Source organism: Lissotriton helveticus, chromosome 10 (genome assembly GCF_964261635.1).
Source record: "Lissotriton helveticus chromosome 10, aLisHel1.1, whole genome shotgun sequence".
NCBI classification, from domain to species: Eukaryota; Metazoa; Chordata; class Amphibia; order Caudata; family Salamandridae; genus Lissotriton; species Lissotriton helveticus.
The window spans coordinates 318,945,641-318,957,882 of record NC_136071.1 but is presented as its reverse complement, the minus strand read 5'-3'; positions in this window follow the sequence as shown (position 1 = coordinate 318,957,882).

Below are 12,242 nucleotides of genomic sequence, written 5' to 3'. Positions count from 1 at the left end.
TTTGGAAACATTCATACTCATATTGATCATCAGATTAAACACTTTAAAGCCTCCATTATTTGGGTGTAAAATCAAGTTTGGGTGTTTTTAATGGAACTCGATCCTAAAGCATAAATGGACAGCTCAGAGCTGTTCGGAGATCTCACAGAAAACACAAAGGCCCATATGAACGACAAAGTGGGGGAGTGTGTCGTTGGTCTCCTGAGCTTAACAACACACTCCGGCACTTTGGAAACACAAGGCTGCACCATTTTTACAAGGATGTGATGCAGCCTTGTGTTTCCCCCTACAATGGTGCCAAGGGGCTTATTTACAAGCCCCTTGCGGCACATTTGCGTCATTTTTAACATGGGAAAAATTATGCAAAAGTGGCGCAAAGGGCTTGTAAATAAGCCCCTTAGTTTCACAACTTAGTGCCAACGCAGGCACCCTTGCACCAGAGTGCAAGGGTGTCTGTGTGCAGGGGAGGATTGAGTATGTGTAGAAAGGTGTCCCTTCTTGCACATAACCGATCCTAAAATAGTATTTTGTAACTTTCATGTGTGCTGCTTCATGCAGCACACATGAAAGTTACAAAATTGCATTTTTAAAAAGGTTTGTTTTTGTACAGGAAGGGCGCAGCCTCCTATGTACACTACCCTTGTACATAGGGGGCAGCGTCAAATACAATGGGTGTTGCGGTGGAACGCCCACTGCAACACTCACTGCACGCCCCTTTCAGGCTAAACATAGTGTGAAAGGATGCCTTATGTACAAGGCAGCTTTAAGCCACGTTAAGTGGCTTAACGCTGCCTTGTATATAAGGCAAGGCCCCTATCGCCACGGGAACGTCACAAAAAGTGAAGTTCCTGTGGCGGTAGAGGCTTGTACATATGCCCCTTAAATTAGATCGGCTAGCTACTGGCAGTAGTGGCTGGCAAGTACGCCGATTGGAGGTGATGGCAAATTGGTGTGGGAAAAAAATAAATGCAAAACATAAATACACATGAAATAAATATTTAAAAAACACTTACCTGCTTGTGCAGACATGTCCTCCTCGCTCTAGCCCTTTTCTTTTCACGTCAGGGCCCCAGCTATCCTACTTAACCAGTCCTGGCGCTGCTCTCAGCATTAGAGAAGTGCCAGGATTGGAGGGAGTGCCGTCTCTCACCGCTCATGAAGACAGTAGATGCCTTTGCAGGCTCTCAACCCAGCTGTCTAAGACAAATGGGTTGAGAGGTTTATAGTGTTCATGTCTGGCTGGCCGTCGCAAGACAGCCGGCCAAAGGAACATGCACACTATAAACTAGTGCACTGCCACTCAGCATGAGTCAGGATGGGTTGAGGAAAAACAAAATTACAATTAATTAACGTATAATTTCGTCTCTGGGGCTTTTCTGGAGGCATTTAAGTGGGGGGATTATCCTTCACTCCAATGGAGTGGCCGTCCCTGGTTACTGGAAAATGAGATTAGGCGCAGCAAAAGAGATTGAGGCATTTTCAAAAGTGGCTTAAAAAATCGCATAAATACAAGAAATTGATTATTTCTCAAGAATTCTGTAATAAAATAAACTGCTTTAATTCTCTATTTTAAAAGCGAAGAATTTTCGGAGAATGCAGTTTTTTTACAAAATGGCTGTCATATGGAATTCCTGCATTCATACATAGAATTATGCTGGAAATTTCACCCCACTGCTTCAGATGCCTTTCTGAATTAGAGGGCAATTGGGCCCATACCATTATTTTATGTTTTAAATTATCGGGATTCTGCTACAGAATATCCCAATGCTGCCAGACTACTTTAGGCTTTATCCTTACCGAGGAATCCCAATTAATACTGTTGGGTTATTTCCCTAGTGTGGAATAAAATTTATATAATAACTTTAGTTGCACAATTATTAATTTTGCAAAACTGGTCAACTGCTAATGTGCCCTCGGATGAACAATGGAAAGCTACGATGTTACGGGTAAAAGATTGAGAGAAGCTGTATGATTTATGGTCTGGGTCAATGAAAAAGTATGCTGAACTTTGGGAAGGTTATGTGTAAACATTGGAATTGATTAGTAAACATAACAGGAGCATTTTTTAGTTTTTTTTATGGAAGCAGGGGCAGACATAGATCAATCAGGAGCAGCCTGTGCAGGTAAGAGCAGTTGTGCTGGGGTGGGCAGCTGCGGCCGGTAGTGGGAGTACCGGCCGGGTGGTGACGTGGAGAGTGGGAGGTGCAGGGTGGGGGGTAGTAATGTATGGATTACGGAGCTTAATAGGTAAGTAAACATATACATAAATAAAACGTATTTCGTTGCGCGCACTGCATCACCAAATGCGATGCAGTGCGCGCAATGAAATTCGTTTACCGACCTGTTATAATCCGTATTCCATACATTACTACCCCCCACCCTGCCCCTCCCCCTCTCCATGTCAACGCCCGGCCAGTACTCCCACTACCGGCCGGGCTGGGGGTGGGGAGGGGAGTCGACAGACGAGGGAAAGTAAAATACAAAAAAGAAAAACACTTACCTTGCGCAGTCGGCGATGCGGTGAGTGGAAGCCCAGTGTTTTTGGGTTTTTTTTTTGGTAACATCTTATTTTCCCTCGTCTTCTTCGTGCCTGAGATCAATGATGCGCCAAGGCTCAGCATTTTCAGTCTTTTTTTGTTTATTTAGGAATTTGTAAATCATGTTGCTGAATGTATGTTTGTCTAATTGTATTTGCAAATGAAATGTATGTGATTTCTCCAAATAAAAAAATTAGACCATATGCTGAATAGGGCCCTCTTAAAGGTAGGGGTATTCTGTACCGCAGGGGCTGCAATTGGCTATGTTACACCCCGTGAGCTGTACATCCATTTTCGTCTGTCAGAAAGCGTTTGTGAATTGCTGCCCATTTTAAATTATATATTTTCGGCATCAACATGTTTTTGGCTAAAAATACCTTTGTGAACAGGTCCCACTATTTTCAAACTGCCTTTCAAATTATTTCTCTGTATTTGGGTCAAGGCATTATTGGATTGCTTCATTCAATTAGAATTGCATTAGCATCACTTCAGGATAGTAGTGTCTGTCAGTATTTTCTGATTTAGATAGCAAAGCCTTTCAATTTGTCCAATGACGATTTCTTGCATTGGCAAATTGTGAGGATTCTTTATAGCTTTAACGTTTCCGAAAATCTAACAGCCAAGTTTTAATGTCACAATTAAAATACATTGCTACATTTCCGATTATATGCACTATTAGCTAATGGCAGTAAAGAATTCTTTGTGCCACTAATTATGCCCTTTAGATCCAGCACATAATTTAATTTGATCATTTTAAATTTAGACCACTGTAAGTAAGTAAGTGTACAAACAAAAGAACTCCCTCTATTTTCCCCATACTTTAGCTGTCTGGAAAATTGTGTTGCCCCTGACTTTGCTGTGTACTTGTCATATTCATTTTTGTTTCACCGGCCTGCCTAGCTAATACATCTGAAATAAGAGCGTCTTGATATGGCTCATTATGCACATTTGTCATTTTTTCCAGACACGCTAAACCGGCTTTCAATTTCCTCATCCTTTCTCTGGAATATTCGAATTACATATCTGACAGAACCCTACTGACTCATTAAATCAGTTTTCTGTTTTGTACATTTGACTTTTGTCATTATTTCGATTTGCCATCTCATTTGGCTTAAACATTTTACAGCACTATCTATCGTTGCCTTGTAGTGCTGCAGGCAAGTCACCATTTCTATTAGTTAAGCAGACACTCTCTTATTAGAATTCAGATATTATAATTTCCGGAATATATTTCGATGAGTTCAGTACATATTACAGAATAATACCCTAATAAAATGTTCTAACGCCTCCAAAAAAACTGCCTCTAACTGCAGTTAGAGGCAGTTTTTTAAGAACAGAAAATAGCTGATCTTCAAAGTGGAGATAACACGTGGGGTCTCATTCCAGCAGGTTTTGGTGCTGGACAGCGCTGCAAGCAATTTTGCTGTGCTGCCCTGCGACAAAACTACAGGGCAGGAATGCGCACCATCAATAAGATAGTGCGCCTTCCTGGGCCACAGTCATGAAAAGTGTTGCAGCGCTGCGACAAGACATTGTTGCAACACTTTTCACTATGCCCTTCTTGCGACACCAAGGATGCGCTGTATTCACTGGACAGTGCTCCCATGACGCCAGTAATGACAGATACGTCTGGAATCCTGACGTATATGTCTGCGCTAAAGTCACGCATTGCTACAGTTGTGTCACAAGCATGGTGCAACTCCAGCAATGCATATGGCCTGCCAATCCATGTGGCACTGCGTTACCCATACACCTACCATAAGGCAGGCGTAAGGTACTGATGCATTGCCATTCTTGAGTGGTGCCAGGGTGTCGGCGCAGTTGGAGATCCATCGGTGGTGGTTGCGTGCTGCGGTGTCATCGTCTGTAAGCGTTGGCAGAGTGGTGGTGCTGAGGCAGTTCAAGAGACGTTCATCGGTGGCCTTGATCCAGCTGCGAGGGGGGGCGATGATGGCGGTGGTGTACGGTGGGCATGGTGAAGACATGATGTAGACACTGATGGTCGGTCCAGGAGAGTGTGGCTGTAGCAGGCGGTGGAGACGTCCTCGACCGTGTGCCTTACTATGTTGCTTGCTGCAGTGACTAGCTGCTGGAGACTGATGTTGGGGATCTTCCCCGGGAGGGGGTGGTGTTCTGGTCACTGGGGTTGTCCAGGTGGAACTTGAGTTCACTGAGTAGGATGCTGTGAGTGGATGGGAGAGCGTGGGTTGCAATGAGGTCTACAACGTTATCGGAGAATGGGGTTCCATGGCCCGTGGGGCCTGCAGGTGAGGGTGCCGCAGATGATGGGCTTGGGGTTGGTCCGGGTCTGGAAGTTGAGGTGTTCCATGGTCAACGTTGGGTCATTAGAGTGTGTGGTCAGTCGGAGTGTGCTTCTGTAGGTGATGGCAAAGCCTCCTGGACGGCCGGGGTGGTCCTTGCGGGTGATTTAGAAGTGGTCAGTGATGGCGATGGCTATTTCCGGTCCAGAACAGAGGTTGCTCCTGGCAGACGATGTGGGTCCAGGGTTGATGGCAAGGAGGGTGCTGGCGTCGTAGCAGTGTAGTGTCCGAAAGAAAGGGTGCTTGGTCCTGAGCGCGTTCGAGGGGCAGACAAATGCAGACGGGCTTGTCTAAGGCTTGCCTTTGGCATGGGAGGCGTCCATTACAATGCAGACGTTACATCATAATGCCTTTAAATCACATTCCATTATAATGCATTGTGAGGTCAGTAATGGGATTTTTTTACATTTTAGGGTGAGTATGGCGTCGGAGATTAAATTTGGGGTGTATTATGGGGTAAAATTTGGAATTTGGGGTATGGTTTGCAGTAACATTTGAAATTTGGGGTGTGTTTTGGGGTCAATTATGAAAATTGGGGTGTGCATTTTGTACAAATATGATTTTTAGGGTGTGTTTTTGGGGCTCAAAGATGAATTTTAGGGGTCAAGGTTTGCTTTGGGGTGCAAGGGTTAGTTTTAGGGTTGCACTCACTAAAGTGGGAATGGTAATGTTTACATCTCCACTATCCAACACCTTCCCTACTGTTGCAATATGCCTAGTGTTAGTAGGCATTGTAATCTAATGCGATGTAATGGTATACGTGTAATTTCATATACACCTTTGGCACACCAATGGCACGCCCACTGCGCATGGCCACACAGCGACCGCCATTGAGAAGTGTTGCAGGGGACTGGACAGCTTGGAGGTGGCTAAGGCTTAAAAGGTTATTGGGGCGTGGACGTGGGTGGTGTGTGTGAGCGGGTATTGTAATTATTTAAATGAGAGAAATCTTACCTCGAGGCCGGGTCCTGTGTCTTTGTTGCTCCTGCTCTTCTGAGTCTGCTTCCAGGAACAGGAAGTAGGCAGCCAGGCTCCCTCTCCTAAGCCAATCACAATGCTGCAATGCTGCATTGGGATTGGTCATTTGTGCCGGGAAAGGCTGGAGAGGTAGGCATGTTCTCCATGCAGGCTGTAATGCAACCTGCATTGCGAACAGGACAGTGCACATGACTGCTTTGGGCAGCCTGAGTGGGCTGCCCAAACAGTGAGTGTGCACTTGAGTGGGCATGCCACTCTGACCCTGCCCTGCTCTGTGAGTGGAGCAGCCCTTCCTACCTACCGCAAAGGAAACATAGCAAAATTACTTCAGGAAGTTATCATCATTTGATCATTTTTCCTCTTCTTGCACTGCTTGAAAGCAGTGGGACAACGCTCTTCCGCTATAGCTGATGAGCCGCCACTGGGGGTGTGTCATCTACAGGTGCTGGGCCTGGGCGACTCGACCCCCGAGCCTCCTCCGCTCCATGGCCCACCTTCTCCTTACCTGGGCATTGACACTGTGGCGCAATCCACAGCACTCTTTCCAAATCTGTGACTCAGTCAACTGGAGCCTCAGCCAGGTCGGATTTCACAAGCCTGGGTACAGCAGTCGCCGACAAGTCCGCAGGTGAACCTCCCAATGCAGTTGATGCAGAAGGGCCCTCTTAGGCGTGAATTTGCAGTGCTCCTGCCACACAAGTTTGTTGCAGCTCAGGGGCCTCACCCTCCACAGCATCCGGCCAGCACAACATCGTCTGGCCTGTGATGCAGAGAGGTGTCGCCCACCATTGGTAATTTCCTCTGTGCACCCTGGTGTAGTGGTGGATCATAGAATGCGATTCAGACCTCCCTATGTTGGTGGCCAGGAGCGCCTCTACCATTCACAGCTCCAAGGGGCTCAAGGCTGTCTTCTCACACTGGTCTGCACCGTGTCTCCATGCGACCTGCCAGACTTCACCAACAGGTATGGGCGATCACCATGCCTCAATGTCTACCGCCATGGCTCATCGACTCCACAGCTCCTCCGCATCCCACTCCAGGCTGCGGACGCAGGTCCAGCCAGGCATCCAGGCTCCAGGCGCAGGTCCAGTGAGGCATCCAGGCTCCAGACACAGGCCTAGCGAGGCATCCAGGCTCAAGGCGCAGGTCCGGCGAGGCATTCAGGCTCCAGACGCAGGTCCAGCAAGGTATCCAGGCTCTCAGTGCAGGTCCAGTGAGGCATCTAGACTCCAGGTGCAGGTCCAGCGAGGCAGCCATGCTCCAGGCGCAGGCCCTGCGAGGCATCCAGGCTCTCATCCTGGTCATGCTGGATGTTGGGTGGGTTTAGGGGATTGTTGATGTATGCTGCACTTGGCCCTGGCTGCTCCATTCTGCATTTAAGTTTTTTTTGCCTATTTTCTATTGGAGGTTGACTGATAGGCTATTTTTTCCAATAGAGACAAAAAAACGTACGTTGGGCTGACTAACGTGCACTTTTTGCCGCTAATGGCCCTTACGTTAGTTTTCTCCCCCTAACGCTGGAATTCCTATCGCCATCACGCTATTGTTACCAGCATTTTTCGTCACTGATCCCTGAAGCTATCGCCATGTAATGACGTCTTGTAAATACGTTGTTAACAAGGCGATAGTTTTCAGCAGTACACGGCGGTAAGAAAACTGCGGCTAACTAGGTTATTGCCAATCCTTGTACATGTGCCCCTGAATTTTGATAGTGGATGTACATAAAGGAGCATTGGTCAACCTGATTAAATGATTAAGGGAAGTACCAATAACATTTTCCCTCCTTTCGAAGTCAACCTGCAGCATTTTCTAGAAAAAGATATTTACAAAATCTTTTTTAGAATCAAAGTAAATAAATATCCTGCTTTCCGTCCATTGTTCCAAGCCCAGCAGCAGAATAATGAAGAACATGAAAGAAGGGACTGGATAGCTGTTATTAGACACTGGGGGCTCAATTAAAAAAGTGCCTCTGCACTCGAGGTGTTGGCCCTGCACTCGTGGTGGGGGGCCCGCACTTATGGTGGTACCTCTGCACAGCAGATACTCATTGCAGAGGTCCTGCCACATGTACGGTCCCCCCCCAACGAGTGCAGGGCCTCAGCCATGAATGTTGATGCCCTTTGTGAATCGACCTCAGAGAGCCACCATGTTACAGTATGAGTGAGGGTATACAGGTGGTACTGGTGCAGACAGGTTGAAGAAAACCATTGTTAGGGTCCAGTTCCAACACTGATGTCCCCCTCGTCATTATACTCTATTTTCTTTTCCACTTGATTTTCCAAAAATAGAGACCCATAAGAAGAACATAAAGTTGAAGAATGCTAAGACAGAATATGAGTTGTAGATTAAAATTCGGAGCACAATCTGTTCCCAGGGTAGGAAAGCGATTGGTGTCATGTATGATAGAGATACCAGCTATAATACATCCAATGATGAATTACCTAGTAAAAAAAAAGAGTTGGGAATCCAGAAGTTGAAAATTAGATTCAGTACCCATTGGCACAAGCTGAGATGGAGATTGATGATTTGCATGAGTGACTCATGATCCTTGGAAATAGAAAATGCATGAACTCGTAGCCAAAAACAGTAACTATAATAAGAGTGAATTTCACAGAAGAAAATTTAAAAAATCAAAATACCATCAGACGTGAGGTTCACAACAAATAGCACCAAAGTAGGACTATCCTGATCTTTAGTAAAGTATGAGAACCTGATTTTGAATCCTGCTTATCCCAAACCATCCAACAATGGCCCAAAAGCCAGGGACAGTACTGAAAAGGTCAGAGACATAGCAGAAGCTATCTTTTATCAAAAGCTTGACATCATATTCTTGCCTTAAACATAGTTAAATCATTTATTTCATCCCCTTATGGACATCCCGGTACCCCTCACTTCACCATTAAACATCCAGATCATCCACCTCAGAAGGGCACTGGGATAGCAGTAATTCACTGAAACTCCCTGCATAGTGGATACACTGCCCTCATAAAATTACATAGAAGTTGAAAACTTTACAGCATTCAGATCACTAGCAAAATTGCACCTCATATGCCACCTTCCAGGGGACAACCAGTTGTTCTTCACACTAATAATGTAATCAATTATAGCACACTAACTACTACACTTGAATACTATCTTTCAAGGGGACGTCAAGCTCCACTGGAATGAGGAGGCCGGCATACAGGTCTCCACTCTAAAAAGCTTCCTCAGCAATCAAACCCTTGTGCAAGCCTGCACATGCCCAATTCAAGCCAAAGGAGCTATATGTACAAAAAGTAAGAGATCAACCCCAAACTCTGGATAAGAGATACCCAAAACATGAACAGGTATAATTATATCTCTAAAGGAAACTAACACCCCTGCAAGAGTGAAATTTATTTGCAAACAAAAATGCTTTTTATTAAGATTGTGCAAAGCCTACGTTTACATAGCACATACATTAAACACAAAATTCTGTAGTAGGTAATCATACTTAAATGTTATGGGACTGCCAGTGAAGTAAATAAGTGCTAAGTTAGGTTAGCTTACCTGTCAATGTCATGCTATCTGAAAATACTGCATTAACATTCAAAAGCCTGTTTTCACATTAAATTGTTAATTTCCACAAGATGTTTTCTTCACTTTGGATGCAGATTTTGTAACTTTCCAGAAAACTTCTGTTAGTTAGTGAATAGGCATTTGTTTTGTATTAGAAAACTGATAAGTTCTCACCGGGAGGAGAGGAGGCAAAAGGAAGGGTGACTCATGAGACGAACAGTCTGGCTTGTAGACTGTGAACGATGTATGTTTTCAAGGTCTAACATCTCTGCACCATTATACAAGTATGAGAAAGCGTGAAGTTTACATTTTTCCAGGAGTTTACTGAAACCTTATTGGAGGATACAGAAGAAGAAAGAAAATATGGTACCACTTAGAATATTGTGTGTTTATATCAGTTTATTTTCCTTTGAGCTTTCCAGTCAGGAGGACCTAATCCTTTGAGCTTCTGGCTGGGAACCTATCTCTGAGTTTCTTGTATCTCACTTTATGGGAGATTGCTTAGCCTATCTCTTTGATGTCTTCTGATTTATAGCTGAGAATACTTTACTGCTTGACATGTAAAGGTTTTATGCTTATGCACTGATTCTCTCATCAGAATTCCTTATTGATCATCTGAATTGACACCATATACCAATATTTCTAGATTAGGGCATTTCCTTAATGGAACACACTTAACTAATATTTCATCTTACCTTATATTGAAATATCAATATTCGATTGTGTTCTTTTAAATGCTAATGCTTAAGAGACCAATTCTTACTGAATACATTTTTGAAGATAAAAAGAATTGAGAATGTAACCCTTTTCACGCACACAAATTTTCTTTATCGACTGTACTTAATCACTTAACATGTCATTGGATTGATGTAGATGTTTGCTCCTTTTTTTCTCCTTGTCGATCAACAAAGGCCTATATGACCAGTGGTGGTAGCTATTTAAAGACTATGTCATAAGAATGAGATATAGAAAACCTGGCTGAGTCAAGTGATAGCAAGGGGGTGATTTATTTCACAGGATAAAAGGTGCTGAAATAATTTGCCCAATTTCAGAATTGCCCATGTCCCTTAAGTACAAAGCTTGAACTTGAAGACTGAAGGAGTTCACGGTTTCGAAGATGGTTGCTGTAGTGGAGGTCCGAGTCACAATAAGGTTATGCTTTACAATTGTCTAAATAAGTTTGTCATTTTGTTGAAGTTATTTGTTTGGTGATTGAGAGAGGATGATGGATAATATATTGCGGTGTTAAATGTCTTCAATTGTCTTAAATCACCTAAAACAGGTTTTAATTGAAATTAAGCTGGTGTCCCTAAAGCAGGGAGTAGACTTGTAACAGTTTTATTTTACGCCATTGATGCGATTTTCATTGCCTGTATGAAAAGGAACCTGAAACGTTTGCTAGATGCATTTCTTGATTTTTGTGTTCGTGGACCGATCCACAATTTTTTTCAACCACAATCTATGGTGGTGGGTCCCAGGATTGTTAAATGCTATAACCCCTCAGCTGAGGGTCATGTTTTAGCCAACTTTTTTCCTCCCAGGGTTTGCTCCTTCAGTCGAGCCTTAGCTGGAAACCTCTTTTATCTAAAAATAGAGAAGCCCTCCAACATGCAATTTCCGGGCTTCAAGATTTTGCCACGTGCATTGGGCATAAATCCCCAAAACTATTACTTCATGTCTATAAGGCCAAATGTGTCCCGATGGCAATCATTGGCAGCAAAATGTTGGGGTATGCCAATACTGACTGTATTCAGGGGATAGCGAATATATTCCTGAGAAATTTGCTGCTCATTGGCCAAAGAATCCCCACCAAAATTGAACACGAACAGTTAGGTATAATATGTATTGCCATTTTTTTCGGGTTCGCCCCCTCTTAATGTGGTGCTCAGTTTGGTATAAAGAGGATTTGCAAGTTAATGGGATCATACTCGAGGATTGTTTGCTGTTTGACAACAAGGCTCATATTCCATGGTTACAATATCTAAAAAAAATCTATATAGCAATTATGAAGACCAGACCTATATTCTAGCACTGAAGGAATAGCAAAAAAGGATCTTGCATGGGTTAAACAGACTTTTTTTTCCAGAGGGTGGCTATTGAACAGGAGAATTCTGCCCAGACAAAACAGACCATTCTGAAGTACGCCCTGGTTATGTTTGTAAGTGGATTAAAGCCCTATCTCCAATAAATATATCTGATAGACAATGACGTCTTTTAACATTTTTAAGCCTGGATATTTTTAACCAGCTTTTGTTGCTGAAGGGGGCCTGGTATAAATTGCCCAATGTTTTAGTTGCGAAAATACTTCGATCTGTGACTGCATGCATGTTGTATTTGTGTGTTCACATTTTTCAGGCCACTGTTGATTTCAGCACGCTTGTAGGCAAACTAGTCCAGCATATCTTTATTTATAGCTGCCAGTGACACCAAAAAGTATGTTTCTTTGTTCCTTGTTTTCTTTCTGGTGTCTTTAAGCCTGCCCATTAAGTCTGCAATGCAGGGTTTTAGTTGTCGTAGGGGTAATACTGGTCCTCATAACTTTATTTGTTTAAAATGTTTTTTTATCTGTTTAGATCGATTTATATTTGATGTACTTTATCTGAGGTGTTATTATGTTTTATTGCTGCTTTAGATGGATCTGTCTATTTTTAGATTTACTGTTGCAGTATGTGCAGTACACTTTTATGATTTTACCATAAAATAAAATAAAGTTTAATTAACAGAACAGAACTGAAATGAAATATATACTAAAAGCAAAGTAATTAAGAACTAACATGCTATACCTTGGAAATCAGTAAATCATTACTTTTGGACCTGGCCCTTTTTGAAGGTTTATCCCCAAACATTTTCCCTTCTTCCTCCTGTTCTT